Source organism: Mustela nigripes, chromosome 4, assembly GCF_022355385.1.
Source record: "Mustela nigripes isolate SB6536 chromosome 4, MUSNIG.SB6536, whole genome shotgun sequence".
NCBI classification, from domain to species: Eukaryota; Metazoa; Chordata; class Mammalia; order Carnivora; family Mustelidae; genus Mustela; species Mustela nigripes.
In genome coordinates, this window is record NC_081560.1 from 48445652 (window position 1) to 48458268 (window position 12617).

General features: G+C 40.5%; 1 long non-coding RNA gene and 1 pseudogene across 1 annotated transcript in view; both read right to left on the minus strand.

Annotated features, from left to right (window-relative positions):
* The window catches only part of LOC132014999 (uncharacterized), a 148305-nt gene that overhangs the window by 90327 nt on the left and 45361 nt on the right, over positions 1-12617 (minus strand). The window lies entirely within an intron of this gene.
* On the minus strand, positions 9539-10056 carry LOC132014998 (large ribosomal subunit protein eL21-like; annotated as a pseudogene).

The window sequence follows — 12617 nt, forward strand, 5'->3', positions numbered from 1 at the left end:
ACTACACATAGGGTCAGGAACTCAAGCAAGGAGCCTGAGTAAAAGATTCAAGGCCAAGAATAAGTTTTGGATTTTGGATGATGGATGCAACATCTGCAACGAGAGTGTAAGTCTTTGCTTCATTCTAATCTGCCATGGCTTTACACGTATTCACCTTCATAGTCTCCGTGATCCTTATTACCTAGCCCAGACCTGTGGTCCTCCATGACCATACTCTCTTCCGCCTGTTTCCTCTCAGGTCCTCACTTCTTTCAGGTTCCCCTGTGCTGACTCTACTAACAGAACCCCATCTTTTGGGACTCCAGTATGAATATAACCCCTTAAAGATGGGCATATTTTTTAAAAAGCCAAACAATTCTGCTTCTACAAATTTTCTTAAAGAAAGTAGTCATTAGTGGGGTGCCTGGGTGGCTCCCAGTGGGTTAAAGCCTCTGCCTTTGGCTCAGGTCATGATCCCAGGGTCCTGGGATCGAGCCCCACATGGGGCTCTATGTTCATTCAGCAGGGAGCCTGCTTCCCCCCCTCCCCACCGTGCCTGCCTCTCTGTCTACTTGTGATCTCTGTCTGTCAAATAAATAAATAAAATCTTTTTTAAAAAAATAGAAAAAAAAGAAAATAGACATTATTATTATTATTAACGACAATAATATAAAACAACGTAAACATCCAACAACAGCAAATCATTTAAATAAAGTATGTTATTGTTATGCAATGGAGTACAAGGCAGTCATTTAAAATGACTTTGTAAGGGGTGCCTGGCTAGCTCAGTTGGTAGAATGTGTGACTCTTGATTTCAGGGTTGTTTAAGTTCAAGCCTCACATTGGGCGTAGAGATTACTTAAGAATAAAATCTTTAGGGCGCCTGAGTGGCTCAGTGTTAAAGCCTCTGCGCAGGTCAGCTCTGGTCATGATCTCAGGGTCCTGGGATGGAGCCCTGCATCGGGATCTCTGCTCAGTGGGGAGCCTGCTTCCCCGCAACCCCCTGCCTGACTCTCTGTCTACTTGTGATCTCTGTCAAATAAGTAAATAAAACCTTACAAAATAAAAAAGAATAAAATCTTTAAGGGGAACCTGCATGGCAAAGTTGGTCAAGTGGCCAACTCTTGGTTTTGGCTCAGGCAGTGATCTCAGGGTCATGAGACTGACCCCAGTGTGGGCTCTGTGCTCAGCACAAAGCCTACTTGAGACTCTCTTTCCTTCTCCCACTGTGCCTCCTGCTCATGCTCTTTCTCTAAAATAAATAAATAAATCTTAAAAAAAAAAAAAAAAAGATGTGAGAGTGAGTTTAAAAATAAGATTACAGGGCACCTGGGTGGCTCAGTGGGTTAAGCCTCTGCCTTCGGCTCAGGTCATGATCTCAGGGTCCTGACATCTAGCCCGCATCCGGGTCTCTGCTCAGCAGGGAGTTTGCTTCCCCCCCCCTCTGCCTGCCTCTCTGCCTGCTTGTGATCTCTGTCTGTGTCAAATAAATAAATAAAATCTTTTTGAAATAAATAAATAAAAATAAGGTTACAATACAGTATAACTGCAACTATTTTTTTAAACATAAAACAAAAACTTTATCCTTGAACAATATACACCAACATGTAAGCACTTTCTGAGTGGTGCCATTAAATTTGATAACATTTATTGAAAAAACAACATATAAGTTTTTTTCCCAATTACAAAAGTAACATACTTCTCACTACATAAGATAGGAAGAAAAGAGATGTCTAAAGAAAAATATGGTATTTACTTATAATTGTACAATCCAGAAAAAAAAGCCTATTAATATTTTGGAGTATATCTTTTTTTTTAATGGAAAATAACTTTTTTCTTATAAAAATAGTACATATTCTCTTTTTCAGGGCAACTTGGAGTCGGTCGGCTGCTTCAGGAGGAAACTGAAGATCTCTTTCCCAGCTAATGGCTTCCAGAAACTCATTGAAGAGGCGATGACCACAAACTTCATACTTTTCTGAGAAGCATCTGGCCACCGAAGTGGCTCCTGAGGCTCTGGGTGAAGAATGGGAGGGTTGTATGGTCGAATCAGTGCAAGGGAAGGTAAACAAGGCTTCTCCATGAAGCAAGGTGTCTTGACCCATGGCTGAGACCACCTGCTGTTGAGTAAGGGGCATAACCTGATACAGACTAAGGAGAACTGGAAAAAGAAAACACGAATCTGTTCACGGTTATATTGTGGATGCCAATCCGAGAGTTCTCAGCTTGGTCCTTGTAAAAAAAGGAAAGAAGGAAGACATTCCCGGACTCACTGACATTCCTACACCTTGTTGCCTGAGATCCAAAAGAGCTGGCAGAACTCACACACATTTCAGTCCCTCTAAAGAAGATGATGTCTGTTAGTATGTATGAGAAAGCTCCTAAATAAGGAGAGTAAGACGTCTAGAACAAAGGACTCAGGATTCAGCATCTTGCTACTCCACGTGTCTTCCAGCTTAAACATTGGTGTATCGCTCTAAGAAACAGCATACTAAGAAAAATAAGGAAGAGGTAGCAGAATGTACTAAACTTTTAGCCAAAAGAAGGGAAGAGGTCAAAGAAGAACTCTAGGACCAGACTGCCAAGAGACAGAGGCTGTCCTCTCAGATCTTCTATCTCTAATTCTGAGCCCACTCAAAAATGAGATTTGCTCACAGGAACAAATAAATAAGACATTAAAAAAAAATTTTTCGGGTGCCTGGGTGGCTCAGTCGTTAAGCGTCTGCCTTCGGCTCAGGTCATTGTCCCAGGGTCCTGGGATCAAGCCCCGAGTCGGGCTCTCCACTCGGCGGGAAGCCTGCTTCTCCCTCTCGCATGCCTCCTGCTTGTGTTCCCTCTCTCGCTGTGTCTCTCTCTGTCGAATAAATAAATAAAATCTTAAAAAAAAAAACACCACAACATATTCAGTGTTGAAAACTGAAAATATAGATAAGCAAAAAGAAAAGCATAGATTGAATAATTTTTATTTCCTTCTTTTATGCATCTTTATATTATAAATTTTCAATAATGAATATATACATGGCTTCAAAATGTATTGCTCATGCCTCTCCTAGTCCTCAGCTTCACCTGAATCACAGGTTTTCAGTAAAGAAAATCACTCGATGTTAATGGATGAAAGCAGCTTAGTATGAAAACCTCTTCCCATTTCAGCTGAGGTTTTCTGTAACTTCTGTTTTGTTCTAAGATAGGCAATACCATGAATCTACAGAGACATACGAGCCACGGTGGAGAAAGAGACATTTGGAGTCAAGCAGGACCAAAGACCCCAGAAACCACATTGCTGCAGGCTAGTCTTGGGGCAGAGCTAGCAAGGGGTGAATTGAGACAGGACTTGAACACTGAGGAGCCGGGGAGAATGCTAGTCATGCTTGCCAAAAATGTTATCATATTTTTGTGATAACAAAATGTGTTACTACCACAGAAGTAAACTAGGCATACCTTCAAATATGGCTGCCTTGTCTAGGCTGGGGTGGCAGGGCTCCAGTCTCTGACTAGAGGACAGACTGAGCCCCATTTCCAGGGAATCTGGGGTGCCATACAAGGTCAACAAGTGAGAACTCAATGAATCAGAACACCATTACGTGGGTTGGGAAGGCATGAGAGGAGTGTAGGGGCTACACTGGTACCCAGAGCTCGCCCTGGACCACTGGACACAGGACTTGATTGGTTATAAAGACACTTATCCAATCATGAATTCATTCAAAAAGTATTTATTGAGCTTGAAGAATCAGGCTCTGTGTTAAGTGCCAGGAACACACAGTGAAAATACATAGGTGTAAAAGAGGAAGCTAGATCTTCAGCCAATGTGGGCATCACACAAATAAACACAGCAACAGAGAATAACAAATGCTTCAACGGTGAATCAGGAAGCTCTAGAGAACACCAAGGGTACAAATTTTTGGATTATATTCACTTTTTTCTTTTGATTAAAAAAAAATTAAAACATTTTTGTGGTCCTCTAAAAGTACCATTGGCCCTCAGTATTGTGCCTATTGTACTAAATGTATTTAATGGATAAATTGGTCCTGGCCAAGGAAGGCAAAAGAAGCAAACAACAGAGCCTGACCCATCAAGCCCAAAGGAGTAAATATAAAGAAATTTCTAGAAGCCCTGCAAAGATGTTGGGAGATACGTGGAGGTTCTTAGAAGTCTTCATTTGACCTTCAGACAAATAATAAATAATCTCATCACATATTAGTGAGTCCACCTACACTTCTGTAGTGCCTTTTGCATTTGTAAAGCACGTCTTCTCTTAACCTTTCATCTGAGTAAGTAGAGTATGGAGTATTCACCTACTCACTGGGCCAGACAAGGTTAAAGCAAGTGTTCAGTTACCTATGATTCCCTGGAAGCCCAAGTGGTATCTGGCAAGATTATGGGCATTGAAGTCAAGTTAGATCTGGCTTTAGTATTCCTCACTACCAAGTCATAGTGGCATGACCTTGGGCAAGTTGCTTAACTTTCCTGAGCCTCCACTTCCTCCACTTATAGAAGAATTTAACAGTCATCTCAAAATATCATCATAGGGCTTCATGAAATAAGAGACCTAAAGCATCATTACAACTCAAAAATATTTTAGGACTATTTTATGACTATTTTTTTAAAGCTTCACAAAGAAAGCTAGAGCTTAGGATGCTATCAAAACCAGAGTATCTTCTGCTTACAGGGAGCAGCTAGATAGTGTGCGTGTGTGTGTGTGTGTGTGTGTGCACGCACATGCACACATGTGTGTTTGCACATGTAGACATACAGGTTTTAGAGAAAAGACAAGTGAAGGGGCAGAATAAAACTGGATTGAAAATCTGTGTTAGCCAGTGTCTCTGTGAAAGCTATAGTATAGAAGTTGGGAGCTGGCAAAAAAAAAAAATAAATAAATAAATAAAATGAAGTTGGGAGCTGGCTGTATGCACTAGCTGGCCAGATTGGAACTGGGTTTGTGTCTCCTATTATCTTTGGATAATAGTGGTTGCAGATGAAAATGACTTCTGAACTTTCTCGAGTAGGTTTCATGAAGTATATATGGTAAATTACCAATAAAACTTAACTGAGTTCATCATATGTCGGGAGACCCTTAAAGCTGCTGTCATAAAACTCTACTGATGAAAGAGTTTCTTATTGATTGCAATCATTATTGTCTCAGCCCGCCCAGTCAAAAGCAAATATGCATTACACCCCTTGAGAAAACACATTTCAGAACCACACCAACTTTATGAGACAGGCCTAAGAGATGAAAGCATTTATTCAAAGTCCCATTGTGAATTTTCAACAGACCTGTCTCAACCAAGAAGGTCTCTACAATCCAGAAAACTCTGCTGATGCATGCCTGGCCAAAGCCATGTGGTCTGATTAGAAAGATGTTCCCAAACTCTAGCAGCCTAATTTGCTATTTTATACTATATTAACATTTCATATCTATTAACTCAGCACAACTATTTATCTGAAAATAAAATCAGTTCTTGCTTTCATATAACAAAGAAGAATTGCAGTTTATAATGAACGAAATTCTCATACTTGATAGCATAATAGAAATCATTATGTTTCCTTATTACAAAGATACTTAATTAGCAAAGATCTTCATTTTCCTCTGATGGGGGAGGGGCAAACACTATTCTAAGCACATAGCTGTCCCTTAGGTGCATCAAAATTTGCATCTTGCAAATTCCTTTTGAGACAATGCCTTAGAATGAAATAGAATATAGATTTGGTATGAGGTTTTGAAGAAGAGAGTACAGTGATCTATTAAGTGGCAATTGCATTTCTTAGGAATCAGCCAGGGAATTTAGTCTCCCTGGATCTTCTCCACAAATTTTTTACTCTGCCTGCATAAAAACATCCCTTAAAATTTTCTGCATAATGAGTAGGGTGTTTTGTATTTTCCTCTACTGCTCTGGAGGTTCTTAGAGAATATCAAAATTTTAAGATATGTTAAATATAATCCCAGAAGTTATAGTAAAATTAAATTTGGAAATAAAACAATTTTATATAAATAATTACATTTAGTGCTGTGCAGGTGTAGAAAAATTGGTATTCTCATGCATTGCTGGTTGCATGGTACCACCCATATGGAAAACAATGTGTAATGTGGGCTTACCTGGCAACACTTGAGAGATACCAGAAAGACCCCTTTACTTGATCAGCTAAGATAGTCTGAAATATTATCAAATAGTGTTAAAAGCTTTGTATCTATGAGTTTCCTATTCAAATGTAGTTTTTTATAAAAACAAATCGAAAACAAATAGCAACATGGGAAACGTAAATCCAGCTATATCAAAAATTACAGTAAGGGTCACCTGAGTGGCTCAGTGGGTTAAGCCTCTGCCTTTGGCTCAGGTCATGATCAAAGGTCCTGGGATCAAGCCCCGCATCAGGCTCTCTGCACAGCAGGGAGCCTGCTTCCTCCCTTTCTCTCTATCTGTCTCTCTGCCTACTTGTGATCTCTGTCAAATAAATAAATAAAATCTTCAAAAAATAAATAAATAAAATAAAATCTTTTTTAAAAAATTACAGTAAATGTTAATAAACTAAACATTCCAATTAAAAGATAGAGGACGCCTGGGTGGCTCACTCAGTTAAGCATCTGCTTGGCATGATCCCAGGGCCCTGGAATTGAGCCCCATATGGGGCTCCTTGCTCCGCAGGGAGCCTGCTTTTCCCTGCCTGCTATTCCCCCTGCTTGTGCTTGCTCTCGGTCTGTCTCTCTTTCTCTCTCTCTGCATCAAATAAATAAATAAAATCTTTTAAAAAGAGAGAGAAAGAGATTAGCAGACTTGATTTATTTTTAAAATGACTCAATGATTCAACTATATGCTATCTACAGAAGACATAATTTAAATAAAAGGACCCAAGGGAGCACCTGGGGTGGCTTAGTTGTTTAAACATCTGACTCTTGATTTCAGCTCAGGTCATGATCTCAAGGTCCTGAGATCAAGACTCGTATCAAGCTCCTTGCTGGGTGTGGAGGCTGCTTAAGGTCCCCTCCCTTCCTCTGCCTCAATCCTGCTCACACTCTTTCTCTCTTTCAATAAATGAAGAAAGAAACAAACAAATGAAAGGACTCGAAGACTTTGAAAACAAAAGGATGGAAAATGACATTATTATGCAAATGCTAACCGTAAGAGAGTAGTGTGGCTATAAAGTCAGACCAAGTAGACTTCAAGACAAGGAATATTATCAGAGATAAAAAGAAACATTTTTTAACGATGAGAGTCAATTCATTGGAAGATGTAACAATCTTAAATTTGTATGTGCTTATTAACATAAACTTCAAAATAAAGAAAGCAAAACTGATAGAATTAAAAGGAGAAATAAATAAATCCAAAATCATAAGGGGATAATTTTACAGCCTTTGAGTCATGGATAAATCACTGATAGTTTGGCTCAGAATCTTCTCCGAGATTGCTTATAACCCAGCCCTGAAGACGTCGGTCACAGGGAAAATCTCCTTTAATTCTGGGAGAAGGTGAAGAACAGGCTTTAGATTGATATGGCAGAGGGAAAGACTGATGGGGAGTTGGGAAAACAGGATCGTTCTGGGGTCATATTGGAGAGAAAGTAAAAAAGGTGAACAGATAACAAGGAAAAGGTAGTAGGAAGATGTGAATGGAACCAGAAAAAAATGTGATCCCAGTTTGAATCGTATTTCAACACTTATTGAGTAATCCTGGAAAGTTCACAAACCTCTCTAATATTCTGACACCCATAAAAATGGAGAAAATAAGACCTGCCTATGGCTAAATGTGGAAGTTAAACACACATGTAGTAAGTGCCAGCAATACTGTAACTCCCCTTTCTCACAGTTTCTTGATAGTGACTCTTGTGCACAAGGGCAAAGAATCAGCAAAGGAACTAGACAAGGATCCCAGGATCCAAATCACTATGGAACAAAGAAAAATAATTTACCTAGTCCCAAGAAGGTACAGAAAACTTTAAGATAACTCATCCTCTAGGAGTGTCTTCTGGCTGCTATCTCCTTTGGCAACGTGAAAATTGTTCCATGCTAGTCTTTATTTTGCTTTTTAAATATTTATTTATTTATTTGAGAGAGAGAGAGCCAGCGAGCAAGTGCAGGGTGAGGGGCAGAGGGAGAAACAGACTTCCTACTGAACAAGGAGCCTGATGCAGGGCTCTATCCCAGGACCCTGAGATCATGACCTGAGCTGAAGGTAGACACTTAACCAACTGAGCCACCCAGTGCCCCCCACGTTAGTCTTGAATCATCATGAGAGTCTGTGCTAGTGTTCTCCCTTCCTATCTAAAGGCATGTGCTTTCTCAAGGAATTAAAACTGTCTCAAGAATTTTACTAAGATTTTTAGCAGTCATCAGTTCACCAACTTTCATGCAGACAGGACCTTATATAAAATTTCTCTGGAAGATGAATCCTTTTCTTCAAAATTTCCAGACAAAGCTAAATTCCCCCTCCTTTCTCAAAAGTACCTTTTAGACTCTGCTTTTTTATATCATGTCTTACCTATCTTACCATATTCCTCAGTATCTATGACTCACAAGACCGAGTTCCTTAAAGCTGAACATGGTTACAACATGCTATAAGAGCTCAGAGGAGGGAGAGCCTTTCTGTGCTTTGGGATACTAGGATAAACTTAAACCAGTGCAACGTATTCTTAGCCTTAAAGAATGGGCAGGGTTTTGATCCATGTTGGCAGGGGATTGGAAATGAAATCAAAGGCTGGATAGGGAAAAGTGGACTATGCTGGGGAGGAACAGATGATGGTCAGGGCAATAGGGAAACAGGGAAGAGACCAAGATAAAAATGTGACACCAATGTGGAGAGCCACACACACCAAAAGAAGACTCATGACTTTATTTGGTAGGTAATGACAGCATTAGGAGCTTTTGCTGATATATGTAATCAGAGCTGAATTTTAGGAAGGTTAATCTAGCAGAGAGTTTTGAGGAGTGGGAGGAAAGTAGGGATAAGAGGTGAAAGATGGCTTAGGAAATCCTTTTAACCATTTGGGCCAAAGTTCCCAAGTGACTGAATGTCAATGAAAGCAATGGAAATGAAGACAAAGGGGAGTGTGAAGTCTTGAGGACAGAAAGCATTCTAATTCATCTTTATGTCCAGAGCCTGGCTCTCAGCAACTATTTCTTGAGCTGGAGTTGCTGTTCACCTACAAGATTTAACAATGAAGAAGTGAAACAGAAGGAGGAACCACAAAGAGATAATATTAGAAGGACAAAAAGAGAGAAAGACATAGAAAGAAAATGTAATGATAATAATTAAATACAGAGAACTTTATCTCAAGACTCAAAGTCCCTGACTCAAGACTCTTAAAATCACTGCTTGCTAAATAACTCTAAACACATGTTGAACTGATGGTAGATCACGTTGTATCTTTATGTCTAAGTAATATCATATTTGCTTCATCCTATTATTCCAAGAGAGGTGCCATATGGATCAAATAAAAGGAAATTTAAGGAAATGTATTTCAATTTATTGTCCCTATAGTCCACATTGTTGGGGATCTACTATGTACCAGGCACTGTGTTAAGCATTTTATGTGAATCGCCTTGTTTAATTTTTTTTTTTTTACAGTCTTGAGGTCTTTTATTTTCTTTTTATTTATCATGCCATGAAATCATAGGGAATGTGTTCCAGCAGTTCGGGGTCTTTTTTCCATTGGTTCTCATGAAATATGCTTCTCTGGGTGGAGCAGGCTGACGCTTCAGCTGAACCCAAGTACCTTTCTCTTTGGCTTCCTTCTTTTTCTGATCATTTTCCTTTACACGCTTCAGGAAGCTATCTCGGCTCTTTGAATGTTTAATATGCTCAATGCAGACATTAATTCTCTTGGCAAGAATCTTGCCTTAACTTGTTTGTTTACAACAATACCAACAGTATGCTGAGTAACATTGTAGACTCTTCCAGTTTTGCCATGGTAACATTTGTGGGGCATTCCCTTTTGAACAGTGCCCATTCCCTTGATGTCCACAATATCACCTTTCTTGTAGATTTGCATGTATGTGGCCAAAGGAACAACTCCATGTTTTCTAAAAGGCCTAGAAAACATGTACCAGGTACCTCTCCTCTTTCCCTTTGTGTTGGTGATTTTGGCAAATTACTGGAAGATGGTGGTTCCGCCACCTTGTTCAATTTTTTCAACTATATCATGAAGTAGATTTTACAATTCTCTTCTAACAGGTAAGGAAGTTGAGATTTAGTTAAGACCAAAGCCAGGATTTGTACATGGGCAATTTGATTCCAGAGTGGAGATCATCTTCCCAGTACACTGGGCCACCTTCTGGGGGAGGGGGGGGGAGCATGACAATTAGAAATTAGAATCTGAAATACAGGTAGGTGCTCAGTGAGAGTTTCTCCTTGGCAATTTATTTAAAGATAAATGTCAAGTTGTCGGAGAAGTAACTCTGTCTTTCCAACACTGTTTTTCCAAGTCAGGGTTTTCCCCTCGGAAGTTCTGCACTAAAAAGGCATAAACATGACTTTTCCCTTCTAAAGGAGGATTTGGAGAATATGCCTCAGGGACAGGGCAACTGGGTATCAGTCGGGGCTTCTGTTGCAAGCAACAGAAGTGAATTGACAAAACTAACAAGGGGATGAGGGAATTTAATGGAAAAATCTGGAAATGCTGAAAGAGGAGGACTGGAGGCTCTAAGGATGACCTCCTCAGGCCGCCTCCGATGGAAGGAATTAATAACCGCCATCTTTGTCTTGCAAACCCCACTGAAGAGTCAGATTCCCAAGAGAGAACAGCAGATTGGCTAGGCTTAGGTCATGTGACCATCCTTCCACCGAAGATGACAAGGTAGTCTCACCAAAACTGCACACAGGAGAGTGGAATCCCCAAAAGAGAATCTGGTTACCAAAGAAGAGAGGAATGGATACTGGGCAGACCAAAAGAGTAGGTGCCCATTACATACTGGGGGAAGCAAGAATTTCCTGAGAAGCAGATGTGCCCAGGTATACAGAAGAGAGTCACCTCAAGTCTTGCAGTACTACACAAGGAATTGAAAAAGTGACTCTCGGGACGCCTGGGTGGCTCAGTTGGTTAAGCCGCTGCCTTTGGCTCAGGTCATGATCCCAGAGTCCTGGGATCAAGTCCCACATTGGGCTCCTTGCTCAGTGGGGAGCCTGCTTCTCTCTCTGCCTCTGCCTGCCGCTCTGCCTCCTTGTGTTCTCCCGCTCTCTCTCTCTCTCTCTGACAAATAAATAAATAAATAAAATCTTTAAGAAAAAAAAAAGAAAGAAAAAGTGACTCTCCCCACTGTTCCTCCAGCAGCTCTAGATTTAGTTATAATCATATGTTACAGTATCATTAGGCCAGTAGCATGTGAAATCAACTAGGAACATTTCATTTTAAACTTTGCTGATTTTTCACATTTGCTTTGCATTCTTAGTAATGATTTCTTGCTCTATTTTTATGCCTTCTCAGATAAAGTGCTATCATACATGATGTTAGCCCCATTAGACATGAAGTAAGCATTATTTATGATTATAATCAGTGTTATGAAGCATTAAAATAGACCAGAAAATGATTTCAACAGGCCTTTTCAAAGCCTTGAAAGTTTGCTCTCAATTTGTCAGACTTTTGCTTTCTTCATACCATGGGGGTGGTGAGGAGTATTGGAGCAAAGCTGGTTAATGGTTCAGGAGTCTTTTGCTCAGAGTATTACATGAAAATGCTTGGATATTTCCCAGATGACACTGCAGAAGGATGGGACCCTGCTGGAAATCCAGCTGCTTTGACAAGTTGAGTAGGAGTGAGGCTTTCCATATCCGGGTTTTAACCTTGGACGGGGGTTTGTCGGGTTGCCCATGGTAAAGTGGAATTCACGGATAACTCAGGGTACAGACCAGGTGGCAGACAACTCAGAAACACAGCTAGACTAGGGTAGTACCGTAGCAGCACGTGAAACACGTTAATGCTTATGTAAAGCCACTGTTAGGGGAGAAGTGGCTTTTCTTTTCTTCCCCTTCTCCTTGTCTTGTCTTTGTCCTTCTTCCTCTTCTTCAAACTGGCTAAACCTTCCTTCTATATTGACTTATATAGCACAAAGATACTTAGGGGAAGTTGCACTGGAAGAGAAGTAGGTGGGACGCCTGGGTGACTCCGTTGGTTAAGTGTCTACCTTTGGCTCAAGTCATGATCTCCGAGTCCTGGGACTGAGGCCCGTGTCAGGCTCCCTTCTCAGTGGGGAGTCTGCTTCTCCCTCTGCCCCTCATTCCACTCATGCTCTCTCTCTCCCTCTCTCTCTCCCTCTCTCTCTCAGATAAATAAAATCTTAACCAAAAAAAAAGAAGAAGAAGAAGAAGAAGAAAAAGAAAGAAAGAAAGAAAGAAAGAAAGAAAGAAAGAAAGAAAGAAAGAAAGAAAGAAAGAAAGAAAGAAATGGGAGTGGGAACACAGGAGAAAAGTAAAATACAAAGGGAAAAAATGAAGCTAATTTTAGGTTTAGATTTAGATTTTAGATAATGAAGTCACTATAAGGTTTGCATTAAAGAGATAAAATTGGGGCGCCTGGGTGGCTCAGTGGGTTAAGCCACTGCCTTCGGCTCAGGTCATGATCCCAGGGTCCTGGGATCGAGTCCCGCATCGGGCTCTCTGCTCAGCAGGGAGCCTGCTTCCTTCTCTCTCTCTCTGCCTGCCTCTCAGTGTACTTGA